At 42.9% G+C, this 19,275-nt stretch overlaps 2 non-coding genes across 2 annotated transcripts; one reads left to right on the top strand and one right to left on the bottom strand.

Moving 5' to 3' along the window:
• The first annotated feature begins 820 nt into the window (after positions 1–820).
• Positions 821–902, top strand: trnal-aag (transfer RNA leucine (anticodon AAG)). Its single transcript has one exon. It is a non-coding gene; the product is annotated as a tRNA-Leu (tRNA).
• A 7,340-nt stretch (positions 903–8,242) lies between these two features.
• On the bottom strand, positions 8,243–8,353 carry trnal-caa (transfer RNA leucine (anticodon CAA)). Its single transcript has 2 exons — positions 8,316–8,353; positions 8,243–8,288 (listed from the first exon to the last, which is right to left on the bottom strand). It is a non-coding gene; the product is annotated as a tRNA-Leu (tRNA).
• Positions 8,354–19,275: the final 10,922 nt, after the last annotated feature.

Below are 19,275 nucleotides of genomic sequence, written 5' to 3'. Positions count from 1 at the left end.
CTGGATAAAGACTCTCAGTAGTCATTCCAGACAGGTCAGGTATGACTGTGCTTTGCCACAAGAACCTCAGAGATTGTAAGCTGGGTAGTTTCAGATCACTATTTTATTAAAGGTTCAAGCAAACCCGAATACCTTTGCAAGAGACATTTCAGAATCCCAGTCAAATCCAGTATGATTGCTGGATCCTTCGAATTCGACTGAACTATAGCACAGATCTGCAGTCCACCATTAGAATACTGTGGGTGTGTTGTATAAGCCATACCACCCAAAATAGTTCTAAAACAGGAGATGCATTCTCGTTTAGGAATGTGGTATAAAGTGAAATGGTCTGGGAAGAGTCCTACGTTTGAACAGTTCAAAATAGACGTAAAGGGGTATTTACGGACTCTTTCGAAATGTAAGAACAAGCTGTGCGGACCTTATCTTTATTTACCTTGTGTAATCGTTTTTCATAAAGTGTAATTGTATTATAGCATGTGCCCCTGATGATTTTCTTGATACGTTATATGTGCTTTTGTTTGTATTGTATGTAGTTTTGTTGTTCAAATAAAACGTAAAAGACACAACTTTCCAGATGCGGCTGCTGTAAAAATAAAATGACATCAAGGGTGCTGTACGCAGAGGTCTGAAACCTGCTCCACAGAAGATCTTTATCCAGAGGTGTTAAAGAAGTCGAGATCTCGCCATGAGAGGGGAAGCATCTCAGAAAAAGCAGGTGCAGTCGGTTCCACGGTCATAACGCCACTAAGTCGGGCGACAAGAGCAAAACCCACCCGGCTTCCTCCCGGCAAGTAATGAGACAAAGAGACAGCGCACAGCGGGTAGTGTGGCCGAGCGGTCTAAGGCGCTGGATTAAGGCTCCAGTCTCTTCGGGGGCGTGGGTTCAAATCCCACCGCTGCCAGGTGCTTCTGTCGAGACCCCCTTTCAGCTGACTTCAGACGAAAGGGAGAGAACTGCTTTTTGGCAGTCTCTCGAGAAACTAAGCAAAGTGTTTAAAGATACTTTCTCAGCTTGACATCAAGGCACAAAACAAAAACCTTCTTGCGTCCTCTCAACCCAAAAGCGCTTTGCCACTTTTTGCGTTATGCAGGGAACGACGTCTGCCCAGATCACTTTTGTGTCAATGCAAATCGTAGTGTGCCCTCCGTTTTAATGTTGGCTGTGCTGGCGTGCTGCTTCTGTCTGTGAAACTTGAATGTTCTGCTTCTTCACACCGAATCGTTGGCGGGGGTTGAGCTTGTTAAATCTTTGCGCATAGCGCTCCTTTGGAAGTACTTTGTCCAAGTTCAAAAGCGATCGTGGGATTTACTTCATGCGTTCAAAAAGCATGCCTCGCACGACAGATTTAAATGGGGAATGGAGCCTGCTTCTTGCTGTTTTTCCTGTGGTTGCAGTTACAAAGTTGATCGTGCTTTCACATTCTGTTAACAGTATTCACTGGCTGAGCTTTATCAGTTGGTTCGTAAAGGAATCTCTGCTTCGGTTCCAGAAAAGTCATCTGTAGTGTGTTTTTTTCTGTGCCCATGGCAGTCTTTTAAAGCTGGTAGTAATGGCGGCAAAGTTAATTTTTTATCCTCTTGAAAAGAATAAGGACGGGCTGGGGCGAGCTCCATTTACCACTCTTTCAGCTAACCGCGGAACTCGCGAACTGATTACACTGCAGAGCCACAGGTGCCTCGCTTTTCTCCATTCTCTGGGTTAGGGTGAAAAAAAAAACTTTGCTGGTATTAGCTGGCCTGCTCGGAGTACCTCTTCTTCACTGATAAGCAAGATTTGTGTTTCATCTTTCGCAAGCTGTATAGATTTCTTTCAAAACAAGTTGTTCCAGAAAGGAAACGAACACTTGCATTCACCTGAATTAAAAGGCATGGGATTTGCCCGTAAGGATAAATTCTGTACAGTAAGACAGGAAGAAAGGCACCGCTGGGAAACGGACCCAGGATCTCCTGTTTACTAGACAGGCGCTTTAGCCAACTAAGCCACAGTGCCGGCAAAGGGCTGTCCTTTGACAGCCACTTGGACACGTCTCAACTGCTCTGAGACATCTGCGTTCGGTGTGCACCGAGCCTGCTCGCCTTGCAAGTTGCCTCATTTACATGCGATAGCTCCAGCACTAAGAGAAAGGAAGAGAAATGGCTTTTATCTGGCACTTTTCATGTGAGAGGATCTCAATCTGCTTTCCGTGTACAAGAGGATGTCCAACTCATGTAGCTAAAGACGTAGACGACAGTGCTCCACTGAAATCTTGATCTCACAACCCTCGGCATGACTCCGCTGTGTTCTGCGTTAGACAAAGGGGGGAAAAGACTTCTTTCATCACACGTTTTGCACTGTTTACGGTGTTTGCAGTGCTCTTTCTTAAATGAAAACCAGGAATCGGCACCATATGAGGTGAGACTAGATAATATTGGAACAAGTAGCCTCGCCATTCCATGCGTGACGTGAGCAAAGTGTAATTCCTGTCTTTATAGTGTGCTTGTTAGAGACTTAGCTGGCACCCAGAGCGCTTTAAATCCGGGAGTCAGCAGCCCAAGACAAGAGAGCTTCCTTCGTCTATGTTTTTTGCGTGAAGGGGGGAAACCATGTGTGTGCTGAAAACGATCTTAGTATCGAAGTGCCGTCCCACATAACCGATCCAAACAATCTGCTTTACAGAGGAGCACTGCCGGAGCTTATCGTTGGCAAACTGAAGACCAGGCCGACCTCTTCTGTGACTCTTGAACACTGAATCTCAAGGTTGTGAATTCAAGCTCCACGCTGGCGGGAAATTCCATAGGTAATGATCACATTTTCTTCCATGCTAATCAAAAGAAATATTAAGAAACTTTTCCCGATACCAGTTTTTTACAAAAGTAAAGGCACACGGCACATGTGTGCCACACCACGTCCAAGTTTAGTGACAACTACCTCAGAGATTGTAAGCTGGGTAGTTTCAGATCAGATCACTTTTTTTATCAAAGGTTGAAGCAAACCCGTGTAGCGGCAATGCTTGTTAGGAAGACAGAATTAAGTATTGCGGTGCTTTCCCAAATGAGGCCTCAAATCTCTGTTCATCTCTGTGGTGCAGCCACAGAGAAACTATTCATGCAGGCTGATTTAAAGATGTTTTCTTTTGATAAGGGACAGCTCCCAAAGGGGGATGCACTTAGCTAAGCCTGGCTATCATGATCAATGGTCATCCATTGGCGCCTATCTGTCTAGGGAGTGCCAGATGGACATCTGGACTGCATTCCTAAGTGTCAGGAGTAAGTGACTCATATCTCACCTTGATCAACCAAGCAGGGACTGGTAGGGCCGAGTAACCCACGTGGGACTCTGATGCCCATGGAACTTTCAGCCAATGAACGAGCTGAAGTTCCTCCAGGTAACAACAGGCAACACAGAGAGCCTGAGAGAATTCTGTGAACTTTTTCGGACAATTCAAAGGAGAATTCCAGGGCAGGACAGCCCAGGAGCAGAAGGCTCCCAAGGGAAAGGCATTCTCGCAGCGCGCCTCCTGACCATCCTGAGACTCAGCCCGGACAACCACGGAACGGCCAGTGTGTCCGAGTGCCAGAACTTTCCTTTGCTCTAAGAGTCTAGAGCGGAGGTTGCCAGAGAGTAACCAGAGGATCCACCCGAGGTTAGCATCAGCAGCAAGCCTCGTGAACAGGTCGGAACTGTGGACAGCTGAATCACTATTCAGAACTAGCGCTTCATCAGGAACGAACCGGTCCTCTTCCTGACTTGCTGGGACCCACAGTAATCTTTTCTCCTGTGCACAAACTTTGCTAGTTAAAGCCAACACTAACTAGCCGGTCAATGAGCGTCAGCAGCGCACCGTCGCAAGCCGCACAGCACAGCCTGGCACGGAGCCAGAGAGCCCTCAGGAGATCTGAATCTCCAGAGATTGGATGAGTATTCAACTTCAATGCATTACAGCTCGAGAATTCAATTGTTATCCCAACCAATTGATATCGATTTAATTCCTAAGAGTTATGTACTTGTTTTGAGTATCCAATGTAGATGTTATAACCAAGTTCATTTACGAAACGTTCTAAATGAATGATATACTGAACGTATGTCCTCTTGATATATGTAACTCTTCGTAACTCATTGAATATATACCTTTTGGATTCTGATAACCCTCTCGATAAGATCTGTTAGGGTTTACATGCATATTCTATGTATTAATAAATGTATCCTCCTGTATTAGTACCTGTGTGTGTGCGTTGTTTGAGTTATATCGCATGGTTGGATTCTAAAGCCATTAAAAGAATCATTTTGTGATTTACTGCTACAATTAATAATTGTCCCAGTAAATGCCCAAACCCTACAGAACTGGTGCCTTCAGAGAGCACACTACACCCGAATACTTTTGCAAGAGACATTTCAGAATCCCAGTCAAATCCAGTACGATTGCTGGATCCTTCGAATTCGACTGAACTATAGCACAGATCTGCAGTCCACCATTAGAATACTGTGGGTGTGTTGTATAAGCCATATCGCCCAAAATAGTTCTAAAACAGGAGATGTATCCTCGTTTAGGAATGTGGTATAAAGTGAAATGGTCTGGGAAGAGTCCTACGTTTGAACAGTTCAAAATAGACGTAAAGGAGTATTTACGGACTCTTTTGAAATGTAAGAACAAGCTGTGCGTACCTTATCTTTATTTACCTTGTGTAATCGTTTTTCATAAAGTGTAATTGTATTATAGCATGTGCCCCTGACGATTTTCTTAATATGTTATATGTGTTCTTGTTTGTATTGAATTTAATTTTGTTGTTCAAATAAAAATTAAAAAACATAACTTTTCAGATGTGGCTGCTGTAAAAATAAAATGGCATCAAAGGTGCTGTACGCAGAGGTCTGAAGCCTGCTCCACAGAAGAACTTTATCCAGAAGTGTTAAAGAAGTCAAGATCTCCCCATGAGAGGGGAAGCATCTCAGAAAAAAGCAGGTGCAGTCGTTTCCACGGTCATAATGCCACTAAGTCGGGTGACAAGAGCAAAAGCCACCCGGCTTTCTCCGAGCAAGTAATGAGACAAAGAGGCCTACTATGACAGGTAGCATGGCTGAGTGGTCTAAGACACTGGGTCGAGGCGTAAGTCTGTTTTGGGGTGTGAGTTCAAATCCCACTGCTGCTAGCTGCTTTTGTTGGGACTCCTCTTCATCTGACTTCAAATGAAAGAGAAGGAATTGCTTTTTGACAATCTTAGGGCAATGGATGTTAAGTTTCTGCAGCTGAAAACACAGGCAAAACTGCTCCATGTGAGTCTTGAACTCACAAGCTCGGCATTACTCCGCCGTGTACTGCTGTATAAGTACCGCGCTTACTGGAAGGTTGCAGAACCTTGGAGAGAACTGTGCTGGAAATCGAAATTACAGATTTCATTATCTGCACATTTAATAACTAGGAGAGATAACTCCTTCGGGTTCTAAAGCTCAGAAGTGCACTTTAAGAAGTCTTTGCTTTTGTGAGATGGATCTCCGAGGTGCACCTTTTTTCTTATTACTAAAGATACCTCTACATTGTGAATTATTTGAAGACCTAGAAAAAGGAACGTGGCATTAGTTGAAATAAGCACCGAATGGTTAGAATTCAACCTACATACTTGCACAGGTCACTCGGCCACGGACAAGAATGATCAGCTACCACCACTATTATTATTGTTATTATTATTCAACCAGTTGGGGAACAACACAGTCGAACAATCCCACTGTTCTTATTGCAAGAAAAATAACATGAGACCACTGTAAGAGGAAGAGTGTTGTAATTCTTTGAACAATTGATGTCTATTTTTCACTCTTATGGGCAACCCTGTGGTATTTCTTTTTCTCTTCGGTGTTGTGCACAGGCAAGTTCTGCAGCGATATTTGCCGCAGACATTTCTCCGCAGCTCCGTATTAAATCCGTTCTCAACTGCAATGGACAGAAGATTGTCACTTCTCTACTACAGCAGCATCAGTAAAAGACCCTCTGAAAACAGTAAAGCACTAAAGCACTGCAAAACTGAATTCGGAAGAAACATATTAGGGATTTTGAGTGATGTCCGCATACAAGCAGTCCAGTACAGACACTGAAGTCTTTGAATATCGACTCTCTATTTTGCGCTGCCTTTTCCTTGGAGTAAAACTATTCAACTGGAAGAATGTTTATCACAGGTTTAAAACTTGCCGTTGCTATTTGGAGAAATCCACAACCTCGTGTTTTCACATGCTTTAAAAGTACACCCATACACACAGAAAAAAATAACGACACTGCTAATGATTTTTACAGAGCCAAATCACAGTTGACCTTTCTGAGCCAATTGATAAAGCCGACCCAGTGAGTAGTATAGCAGAACATCAAAGAGTGTTCAACTTTCTAACTACCGCAACCACAGGAACAACAGCAAGAAGCGAATCAATTTCCCATTAAATGGTGTTGTTGTTTGAGGTATGCGTTGTAAACACATGCACTAAATCCCAATCTCTTCTAAATTTGGACAAAGTATTTCTGATGGAGCACTGTGCGCAAAGATTAAATAAACTGTACTCCTACCGACAATTGAGCGTGAAAAAGCAGAGCGTTCAAGTTTCACTGACAAAAACGCTGCCACACAAAAGCCACACAAAAGCACTATTAAATGGAATTGACGGCACACTACGATTCGCACGGACTCAAAAGTTGTTCCCTGCATAATGAGCAATCCAATGAGCATTTCTGTTGAGAAGAAAACTAAAGCTTTTTTCTGCCTTGATATTAAGCTTACAAAGACAATCGTGAAAAACCTAGCTCAGTGAGCAAGGCTTTAACACAGAAAGACCTGGTAGTGGTAGGATTCAAACCCACACCTCTGAAGAGACTGGAGCCTAAAACGCACCACTCAGCCACACTACCATTGATGAGACCCTCCATCCTCACATTACTTGGTCGGAGAACGCCGGGTGGCTTCAGCTCTTCTTGTCCGACGTGTGGAAACGACTGTACCATCGTTTTCTGAGATGCTTCCTGTCACTTGGTGAAATCTCGACTTCTTTGGCAGCTCTGAATATAGTTCTTCTTTGGAGCAGGCTTCAGACCTTTTATTTAATGTATAAAGGAGGGCACATTCCGAAATGTGTAATTCCTGTTTTAGAAATGCTCTGCTCTGACACATGTCAGTGTGGGGAGTGGGCAGGTAGAGAGCTTTTACAAATGCTCATGATGTTTCTCACTTGGTGTTACCTGCGGTATTATCTCTCTCTGAGCCTTTGGAAAGAGTGGCTCCAGTGTGAGGTAACTTTTTGAACAGCCGGTCTCCTTGTCTTACAAAACAAGAAAAAAAAATCAACTGGGAAACTGCCTAGTGGACATTTTGTCGTCTTCTTCTGACCTGTATTTGATGCGATTCTCTGAAAACGTGGCACATTATATCTGTGCTACCTGAATGGAGGGTGACTGTACTCATAAGGATCATAGATTCGATGACAAGCATCTAAAAATGAGCATGAGAAAATGACATCATGCTATACGGTTGAATGGCACAAGTTCTCCTGTTCCCTCCACAGAAAATGTGTGTTTTAAAGGAAGTGTCATGTTATTTTTTTGCCAGACAATGCCATGCCATAAGAACAGCGTGGTTGTTTAAATTAATTGGTCTGAAATTGGTTTAAACTGAAGGGAAATAACAACAAAAAAAGAAGTGCTTCTTAACACAGAGATAGTTGGAGATATTTGGCAGCAGTGGGATTCCAACTCACACCTCCAAAGAGACTGGAGCTTTAATCCACCTCTTTAGAGCGCTCGGCTGCATTAGCCTCGACTGCCTCATACCTCACACTGGCTCAGAGAAAACTGGGTGGCTTGTAAAGGCTGGTAGGAGAGGAAACGAATAAATGCTATAAAGGAAAGAGCACTATCAGTAGGGTGCATCACAAGGTATGCAGGGTATGCAGGGCTACAGGTTGATTTCACAATGCCACATTTAATTAAATAAAGGAGAAACCGCAAGGAAAACAATATGTTTTAATAAATCTTCTTCTGGATTTATATTTCGGTCTTTCACCTTTGAATGCATAGCTTGGCCTTAAATCTTTACTCGATTACAGGCAGCCCAAACAGTTCTTAAGGCAGAAATCGAAGCCTATTAGCCTTTCTGCTAATAATGTGTAAGTGTTCACGAAGGATTTCCCTGCAGATCATGTGCCCCCAAACCGGTTTCTCCATTTTCCTCTTCCTGTCATTGTCAGCGAGCACAACAAGACGGGAAAAATGCAAGTCAGGGAAAAGGTACCAGCTGTCAAGAGTGGGATTTGAACCCACACCTCTATTCAGAAACCAGAACACCCAAGCAATGGAAAGACAGGAGTCCTTGAGTCTGGCGCTTTAGACCACTCGGCCATCCTGACGAGCTGCATAGGTTGGTCTGTTAATAGCACCAGTAGTTCACAAAAGTGAGAAATGCTTTGCTGGAGAAGCACCACGTTGCCTGTTGTTGCCTAAACGGATCGCGGAAATCAAATATTCGGATCGATTCAGAGTGTGCTTTACAACCTTTGTGTAATATTTTGAATTGTTTTTAAAAAAGTGTGTACCGTGTACTATGTTTAGGACTAGTTAGTGTGGTAGAATATGGAGATCATCTCCAGCTCTGAGCTCAACCGCAACAAGACATCTTGTTGAACAAAGTCAGAGCCCAGCTGAACGTGTGCTCAGTGTGGTGTTCAGGACTCAGGAGTATTGTTGTGGTTCTAATTTGGACGAACTGCAGGGGCTCTGAATCAGAACATTTCAATTTATCTGTTCAGTAAGTTAAAATGCAGGACACGTTAAAATAGGATTATTACTTTGTCTCTGTCCCGTTTGTATATAACTGAATGTACCTTACATTTTTAAGGACACATATCTACTAATGCGATACTCATTGCAAATAGTCCCAAAACAAGCACGTCCGGCAGCTGCGGGGTTGAAGGTGAACATGTATCGTATTCTAATGGCTTCTATTTCCATTGATGAATGAGACAGATTCACAAGGAGATCCTTCACACGATTAAGCGAACACATTGCCTTTTCTGTCTGATGTAGAGGCTACATTTGTGTCAGCAGTGCTATACAGGTAAGTCGAATACACTTTCAGGGGCTGCATCTGTAACGCTAAGAGGATTGTTAGAGCACAGTTACATTCATCCACCCAATTTATTCTTTGATCATCTAAGTGGATTTTTTTTACTTTCGCACACGATTACATTCACCCACACAACATATAATCTCTGAATGTCAAATGGCTCAATAACCCCGTTTTCCCCTGGTAACCACCAGTGTACAGTCCCGTACCATTCAAAAATAAAACAGATATACTCAATTGATATATTCAATAAACAAATATAAAAAGATATTGTGAAGAAGAGAACTCTTATTCTTCATATAGATCCAGGTTTACACAATTAACTTAATGCATACTCGAAGTGCCTGAAGTCTTGCTCTGCTGTTTTAAATATACATCCAAAGCATTTAGTTGTGTTAACTACCAAATTATTTGAACTAATTTAACGTCATATTCAGGAAATTCAGAGAAAGTCTTCAGACTTGTCGTGGCTGTTGAAGAAGCCATCTGTTGAATCTCACCCGGGATTTCTTGAGAGGTCGTTCAGCGAGTGAGTCCTCCTTCTGCACTCCGCACTGAGCTGAAAGCTGCACGAACTCCTCACTGCATGTCATGTACTGTTGCAAGTGCGCGCGTCTAGATGTGGAGCACAGCGACAAGAACACCTTGAACTTTTTCCATAAGTGAAGGAAAATTCAAAAGAGCATGAAAAGTATGGATCGTATGAAATATCCATGGTACAATTCGAGAAAAAACTGAAGGACTAAACAATGACTTTTGATGATTACAAGAGATTCAAGAAACACAACCATCCACACACGGGCTTGGATCCTGAACGCTTAAGTTAAGAGACAAAGTGAAGGATATGAACTGTAAATTCTCTTCACGTCTTACAGTTTGTGAAATAAAACAATTTCTTACTTTCTTAATAATTTCTTACTGCTGATAGACGATTTATTGCATTTTAACAAAATCACAATTACAAACATTTTGGGTTAAACTGTTATTCACATACTTAACAGAGAGAAATGTTAGTGTTTTCAGGTGTGTGACCCCATTTCTCAAAAAATAAAAAACAAAAGTTATATGAATTGAATTTTCATTTTTAGGCTTGTATAGTCTTCTTAATATTTCGGTTAAATCTTTTCTTCTGTAGTTATTTCAGTTGATATTAATATTAGTCCTGATTTACAATTTTTGTACATGGTTCATCTTAAATAATTTTGTAATTAGTTTCAGTTTTGGAAAATCACACCCAGGAGCTACCAAAACTGGTAATGTTCACATAATGTGTAATACAATAGCAGCATTTTGGGTGGAAAACAAAGAGTATTTCCTGGGATGAATCCTAACACTTCATAGGCGGCGTTCTAGGACTTCTCGCTTCAGATTAAGCTGTCAATACATCATAGATTTCTACTCAATCAGTATCAGCAGTGTTATCGCTACCAAACGCTAAATATAGACCCTAACAATACTTCGTAGAATTTTCGTAAGAAAACCCAGAATTCTACTGAAGCAATCAAATTTATGCTTTTCTTTTCGATCGAGAAGAGAATCATTATGAAACTCAAAACATGCCTGTCTTTTCCTTTTTTCGATGAAAAATGGATTATTGAGGTGTAAAGATGGGTTCAAAACCAAAATCATCTGCTATTGCTGCTGTTTCTTTGATAGTTTCTTCAAATCCTTCAACTGATCATCGATATCGAGGAATAATATTATACAAATTGTGGTTTTCTGTTAATTGCTAATTTTATTGTAATTACATCTTCGTTTACAGATGTCTTGCATGTATCACTAGGTGCGGAGTGGAGTCCTGCCTGAAGCCATGTCGCAGGCGGTGGCTCCCCGTGCTCTGTGTGTGCATCGTGTCCACTCGGGGGCTTTTCCACGATCTGTGTGAGGAGGGACAGGTGTGTCCAGTAGCTTGTCGAGCGGAAGCCTGGGGCGGCGGAGAGCTGTGATCGTGCAGACCTTGAGGAGTCACCTCTTTGTCTGCTTTTCCGCCCCCCCTCCGCCCAGGCTCTGGTCCAAAGTGGCCCGGCAACCCCTCACACCTGCACGTGTCACAACCTAAGGTGTGGTCATGAGACACCCGTGGGGTGTTGTTCTGTTCTTGCTAATTGTTTCCTGCCCGTCGCAGGCAGGAGTCCATGCGAGGAAGTTGCGCTGGACAGAGCTCAGAGGGCGCAGCTGGGTGGCTTTCCTTCTGAGTGACGTTCCCGCAACACTCTCCCGCTCCTCCTGTTGTGCTCATGCCGCAACACAGGAAGGCTGGAGCAGGTGGCTGTGGGCTGCGCGCGCAGCCGAAAAAAGGTCAGTTGGGACAGCGTTAGACTGAAGATTATGAGGTCCCTGGTTCGATCCCAATGTATTTCCGGTGCCTTCATGCACTCTTGCGCCAAACGCACGTTCCTTCTGTACGCGGAGCCGATCATTTGCAATTGGGCTGTGCCGACAGAGCAAGACGAGCTTTGTCGGCTCAAAAGCAGCGCAGGACCTGCAAGAACAACAGAAAGATTAGCATCCAGCGGGGGCCTCTTTGTGAGCCCAAGATCTCATCAAGAATCGGCTCCAGCAACAGGGCTGGGCGCATTGTTCCATACTCCGACCACTCTCGGTGTAAACAGGTCCTTCCTGGTCTCTGCTTGAAATGCACTTTCCTGCGTTTGCTTTGGTGTAACTGGCTTCCCCTGCATGGGCGAATGTGAAGAAGATCCTTAGTAAGTCATTGAAGAAAACCGAGAAGAGGTCGGAGTGGCCTCTGTCGTTCATCAACGATCCAGTCAGGCAGTACTCCTCTGTAAAGCGCCGTTCGTTCACATCGATTGCCTTTTTTTTGCCTTCATTCGTGCAAGTAGTAAAAGCAGACGCCCCTATTCTGCCGTGACCCGGATTCAAACCGGGGTTGTTGCGGCCACAACACAAAGTACTGACCACTGTACGATCACAGCGAGTTACCAATACACACGTGGCAGGGCGGAAAAGGCTGTGCTCTCTTCGTGTGACATAATTCTAGCGGTTAGGATTCCTGGTTTTCGCCCGGGTTCGACTCCCGGTAGGGGAACGTGTCAGTTTTGCCTCCTGCTTTCCAAAAGATCAGCACCGTGTACGAAGGAGCCGCATTAAAACTACTCGAACGTGCAAAACGTGCGAGAAGAGGGGGCGCTTGTTTCCAACCGAAACTTCTCGCGTGTGAGACGAGCTGATGAGCTAATGATCATCGCTGCAGGAGGTGGTAGGGTTACTCTGGTAGACAGGGCTGACCTCCGGCAATAGGATTTATACTCTCCAAGATGATATTTGCACTTTCTGGAGAGGCGATTTTCTCCACTTCAGTAGCCCGATTTGGTCGATTGCGTGGAGAGGGCTGTAGAATGTGGCGCCGCCTTTCCTGCTCCGTCCATGACAGGCGTGCTGGTCTCTGGAGAGAGATCACGGTCCATCAGCGCACTCCAATAAAGGCACTGGAAGCAGCTGAATCGCATTGGCGAAGCTCAGCACTGGGCCGCTGGGCATGATTTCCCACCGTTCCCGTAGTGTAGTGGTTATCACGTTCGCCTCACACACGAAAGGTCCCCGGTTTGAAACCGGGTGGAAACAGACCGGTGCCTTTTGTCGCCACGCACACTGTTTGGGGATTCGCCTAGCGCTGTGATCGAACAGACCCACTCACCTCTTAGTGTGGCGGGATCTGCACAGTGCATGTCGCAGCGCTTCCTCCTTTCACCTCAATGCGCGTCCTGATGTACCCCGGTCTCCCGCGTGACAGGTGGGGATACTCACCACTATACTAACGAGGAAGACATCGCTCTCTCCGACCCCCGGCATCGTGTCCCGACCCACTGTGCTGGAAGCCGACGCGTTCTGTGATTCCTTTACGGAGCAGAAATGACAACCGAGGAGCCGAGAGATCATTTCAGCATTTCGCGTCTGAACGGAAAACACAAACGACCAACTCGGAATGACTTGCCTTTGACGCTTATCAAAGCGTTCTTTGTGCATCGAACAGACCCACTCACCATGTCGCAGGGCTTCCTGCTTTCACTTCAATGTGCTTCCTGATGTCGAGTCATGTGCCGTGCGGAGGCTCTGAAAGCGAGAGCAATGAAAAGGTGCACGACGCTGTGAAAGAAAACAGAGAAGTGAAAGGCAGTCCTTTCTCTAAGGAGGTAAAAGAAAAGCTACTCCCCGGTGGGGAATCAAACCCCAGTCTCCCGCGTGACAGGCGGGGATACTTGCCACTATACTAATGTAGAATTTGGGCATTTAAGGGGACAATTATTAATTGTAGCCGTAAATCACGAAATTGATTCTTTTAATGGCCTTAGAATCCAACCATGCGATATAACTCAAACAACGCACACACACGGGTACTAATACACGAGGATACATTTATTAATACATAAAATATGCATATAAACCTAACAGATCTTATCGAGAGGGTTATCAGAATACAAAAGGTATATATTCATTCAGTTACAAAGAGTTACATATATCAAGAGGACATAAGTTCAGTATATCATTCATTTAGACTGTTTCGTAATTGAACTTGGTTACAACTTCTACATTAGATACTCAAAACAAGTACATAACTCTTAGGAATTAAATTGATATCAACTGGTTGGGATAACAATTGAATTCTTGAGCTGTAATGCTTTGAAGTTGAATACTCATCCAATCTCTGGGGATTCAGATCTCCTGCGGGCTCTCTGGCTCCGTGCCAGGCTGTGCTGTGCTGCTTGCGACGGTGCGCTGCTGATGCTCACTGACCGGCTAGTTAGTGTTGGCTTTAACTAGCAAAGTTTGTGCACTGGAGAAGAGATGAATGTGGGTCCCAGCAAGTCATGAAGCGCTAGTCCTGAATAGTGATTCAGCTGTCCACAGTTCCGACCTGTTAACAAGGCTTGCTGCTGATGCTAACCTCGGGTGGATCCTTTGGTTACTCTCTGTCAACCTCCGCTCTCGACTCTTAGAACAGAGGAAAGTTCTGGCACTTGGACACACTGGCCGTTCCGTGGTTGTCCAGGCTCAGGATGGTCAGGAGGCGCGCTGCGAGAATGTCCTGCCCTTGGGAGCCTTCTGCTCCTGGGCGTCCTGCCCTGGAATTCTCCTTTAGAATTCTCCTTAGAAAAGTCTTTAGAATAGTCTTGGAGCTCTGTGTTGCCTGTTTTTACCTGGAGGAACTTCATTGGCTGAAAGTTCCATGGGCATCAGAATCCCACGTGGGTTACTCGGCCCTACCAGTCCCTGATTGGTTGATCAAGGTGAGATGTGAGTCACTTACTCCTGACACTTAGGAATGTAGTCCAGATGTCCATCTGGCACTCCCTAGACAGATAGGCACCAATGGATGACCATTGATCATGATAGCCAGGCTTAGCTAAGTGCATCCCCATTTGGGAGCTGTCCCTTATCAAAAGAAAACATCTTTAAATCAGCCTGCATGAATAGCTTCTCTGTGGCTGCACCACAGAGATTAAGAGAGAGATGGGGCCTCATTTAAGAAAGCACAGCAACACTTAATTCTGTCTTATTAATAAGCATTGCCGCTACATATCCCCCCTTTTTGAAGGTCACGAGGTCCTGAGGCTTTGTTGCCTTCAAAACGAAACAGAGTTAAGTGATGTCCCTTGTCATTAGAACATTAACCTTAAATGTCCACATTACTCCTCGATAATTCATACCGGAACCAGCATTGGGAACAAACAGGATGAATAAAATCTGGAGTATGTATAAACACGGTAGGAGACATCATCTCAGTCTAGGCATTACACATCAGGAAGTTCACTGTCAATATCTGATACCTCTGTAGGCAGATATTTGGAAAGAAGTAACTTCCTTTCTTTTGACATGCTACCTTTGACTCATTCATGCTACCCGGAGTACATCTTGATGTAAGAGTACAGCATTCAGAGTACACTGTCAGTCATGACCCAGCTACCCGGCAGTAGTGTTACAATAACAACAGTTCCTGTTCCCAGCCCCCCTGATAAACCACGACACCTGTGTTGGGCACCTGCCAGGGTGGGTTGGAGGTTTGTTCCATTAAAGCAAACTAACTACCTGTACCTCTTCAGGGCGTAGTGTTTCTTGGATTTCTATCCAATTCAATAGTGTGGCACCTGAAGGCATCCACGACCTCCAGTTTGGTCTTATGTTGTCTGGTTCCAGACCCTACAGTGTTAAGTTACCATGCTGTACTATGGCCTCCTCGGGAACTTGCAGGAAACTGTTGGTTAGGTAGCTGCATTGTGGTAGCTGTATCATGCCTGTCACAAGTCATAGTGACAGTTAAGTGTGGTGTGCTGACCAGCCATTTACTTCCCACCTGCTCTTCATGGGGTTCATTAACCTCCCTCTGCTCGTTAGTAGCTATACCCTTCATTGGTGAATCATTTAGACACAGCCAATGGATAGCTTTGGTAGCCATACCCATCTCAAGATTTGGAACCAAATTCAATCTTGGATTGCTTTCTGGGTGAGCTATGAGCGATGGGGTGGTTAATGTCACATACTCCTCTACTGAGAAGAGTGGAATCAAGTAAGGTTGGGATTTGTGCCATGGCTAGACTGGCTACAGTGGCACTGAACTCCCTTAACAGGTCTTGTGTCAACATTCTGGCCTGTTGCACACAAGCATAAATTCACTGTATAACACCGGCAATCATGTCCACTGGTTGGGGGATAAGGTTTAACCCTGTTGCATAGGAAATTGCCTGTAGGGTTTTCCCTAGGCTTTCCAACTTTTGCTGCTGTTGATACAGATGCAGCCATTCAAAATGCGCGGGCGATACCGCATTATTTTGCGGTACGCTGTATGCAGTCTACCGCAAGCTACCGGTAAATACCGCGAGTTACCGTAAATTCTCCTATAATACGACAAGCAAAATAATAGTATCCGGAATTTCCGCAAGGTGGAGCTAATAAAGCTCAACCTCTCATGTTTGAGCTGTGGCCATCAAAGTCTTTAACGAAGATATTACTAATAGTATTAAAAATGAATGACCTTGGACAAGCTGTAAGTGTAAACTCAAAGTATTGCCCTGGTCAACATTCTTTTTTTCATTGACCATCTTTGTAAAAGTAACACCACAGCATTTCGCAATCACGCATTTGTTTCCAATCATGCAAAGTACAGTGATTCACCATGCCTTTCACATGCTCATAAAAGAGATTGATTTAGGAACATAAACATATTACCGTATGCAAACTGTACTGTATACAGTATGTATATGTATATTTAATGTCTTAACTGTGCCCGTTTAAGTATTGACTATTCATATCTAATTTTACCACTGAAGGGAAATCTTAGTAGCTGAGCATAAAAAGAATAGGAGCATACTGCAACGCATGTGAAGGCCATAAACGATATTAATTTTGGAACATAAACATACAGTATATGGCTGGTCTCGGTACTTTAAAGAAAACATACACGAAACATGGTTTCATTATGACCAGAATCTGTCTTGAGATATTTTTAACTTGATTTACAGTATTTGAGAGGTATGTCTTAACACCGATACTACAGTGCTTAAGTACTGCTCACGTATATGTTTCTAGGTTTATATTATGCATTTCATAAGGTCAAATTACTTTTGAGCAACTAATAAGAAGCGCGAAACGGTATGCGTTTTAGTTTCGTTTTGTGCTGGGACCCGTGGATTGATTAGAGATATCAAGTACATACAAGTCATTTTTTAAATGTTGTAGTTCGTCTTAAAAAAAATGTTACGAGTACATCATCTATCAACAATTACACAGGTTCTGTTTCCATATTGCGGATTTTGGTTACGTAATATTATTTTCTAGATTTCACGTTGTGAATATATGATTTGGGCAAACAGAGCCGCAAAGAAGTACATTATGGGTTGTTGTTTTTTTATGCAGTTTTATCTAGAACAAGCGATGCTTAAACCTTTGTCTGATTCTTGTGAAACTATCCACACGACAGTTACAGTACCTAGGAGTTGACTTCAGTGATGTCACTGATGGGATGTTTCTAAAAATCCATCCTCTGTAAAACGTCTTCTCTAGTTGTCCTGCATATGTATTCGCTAATGAAGCTGTGTGTTCTGAGCCTGGATCTCTACATTTCTGTATGAACCAGCTTAGAGAGCTAAAGACAGCTTGTGTTTAAATTGAGTGTAAGGCAATTTATGCTTCTAAAGTCATGGTCAGCATTTATTATTGAACTGTGCTGTAAACTTGTTCTGTGCCAAGTCACATTATTTTATAGCGTTTTTATAGCGTTATCAAATCCGGTGGAGTTTCCTGACTCCCATGTCACATGGTCTGTGATTGAAACTTGTAAAACCGGTTTAATTCGTCACAGCCAGCACTCCGGTTGTAAAGTAGAAGCAGGCGAGATTTCCAGCGAAAAACACCTCCCCCTTCTTCAGGTGTGAGGGTCTTCTGCTCAGAATGAAACGCTAAAATGTAATGTAGGCTCTGAATGGGTTCAATTGTGATTTGGGCTTGATTAAGGTCGCTGCCTTTCATCTAAAACCCTACTTGAATCCTTCTAAACTAAAAATCAGTGTTTGTGAGTTCTAAATAAAGAGGTATCCAGGTAACAGTGAAACGGGCGGACAGTCTGGGGAGATCGCCCGTTTTCCATGTAAATAGTTCCCTGGTTCCGCACCCCTTGGTGTTTCTCTCGCTCTCTCTCGGGTCACCTGATCATTAGCTCAAAAGATTTGAGTGCTTTGTGTATATTCTAATGGTAGTGGGGGCAGGGTGTGTGGGAACAGGTTTGGTTGAAATTGCATTGGAGATCTATGTTCTTCACACCTGAAACATTTTCTCTGAAAGCATTTTCTTTGCAGTTTAACCGATCTTGTTACAGCATACTATTATTAACCATATTAATTTTAAGTGCTTAATGTAAAATCTTGTAAAAATATATTTTCATTGTTCAAATATACATTAAGTCTGACTATCATATAATAAGTTAAATACAAAACTAAAGAAAAAATAGGGTTAAATATAATTCAAAATATTTTGCTAACAATGTTAACTGTTTATGAATAATAAAATGTATTAGCTAAGGAGTAGGATGGCACAGTTGTTAGTATGTTTTTTGTTTTGTTTCTTTTTCATAAATACAACAGTAGTACCTGATGTCTCAGTGGCTTTCAAAACTAAATTATGCATGCAAACCTGTGAACTAGAAAGATAACTAAGATATCCATCCATTTATAATGGTGGCAAAGTGGTTAGCATTGCTATCTTGCAGCACTGGGGTCCTAGGTTCAATTCCTGCCATCCTGTGTGTGTGGGGTTTACATGTTCTCTCTGGGTTACATGGTTTTTCTCCATATGTGTGATATGACTCCCTCTCGCACTCCAAAACATACTGGTAAGTTAATTGGTTTATGGGAAAACTGGCCCTGGTGTGTGTGTGTTTGTGTCTGTCTGTCCTGTGATGGACTGGCGCTATGTCCAGGGTGTATTCTGCCTTGTGTCCGTTGCTTCCTTAAAATCTAAAATATGAGCTCTACTTGCCACTTACAGTACCAACAGTACCAGCTAACTTTAGTAGTGACATTTTCATGGATCTTTTTAACAATAAAATTTACAACATCAGACTTCAGACACAATTAAACAGGCCTCAAAAAAGTCTGGTACAAACATTTTCAGCATGGAATAAACCGTTACTTTAATGGTATAAACCTTAAATGGATTCATATTCTCAATACGATTTGGTGCTCAGTAACATGACTTAGAAAATGACAGAAGACATACGTATCATGCTTATCCTTCTATTTTTCATAATCGTAAACTCCTTAAGGCAGTTACATTTTCTCTGTTCTGACCTGGAGTTACAGAGAAATTTAAATTCTAATAAGAGATTTGTAATGAGGAAAGTCATACCAATCACTCATACAGTACCAGGATTTGCAATTACAATACAAATACTTTCTTTCTGTATGTGTTTATTTTGCAGTTTGAGTCTATGGCATTCCTTTGGGGGTCTATACTCCAAGGCATGACTTTTTTATGTATAAACATCAGTATTTACTGCTATTAATTACTGTACGATTTATAGTTGAAATCTGAGCCTAGATATAAAGTTAGATATAAAGTTAAAATCTCGACAAAGCAATGTAGGAAATACAGAGAAAATAAATCCTTTCTGACATCTAAAATCAGTTTCGATCAAGGTCTCTAAAACGAACAAGAAAAAGAAAATTTTCGGAGGGCAATTATGCTGTGTTTATA

Source organism: Atractosteus spatula, chromosome 10 (genome assembly GCF_055471065.1).
Source record: "Atractosteus spatula isolate fAtrSpa1 chromosome 10, fAtrSpa1.hap1, whole genome shotgun sequence".
NCBI classification, from domain to species: Eukaryota; Metazoa; Chordata; class Actinopteri; order Semionotiformes; family Lepisosteidae; genus Atractosteus; species Atractosteus spatula.
Note: the sequence above shows the minus strand (reverse complement) of the source record. Positions and strands in the feature narration are given on the sequence as shown.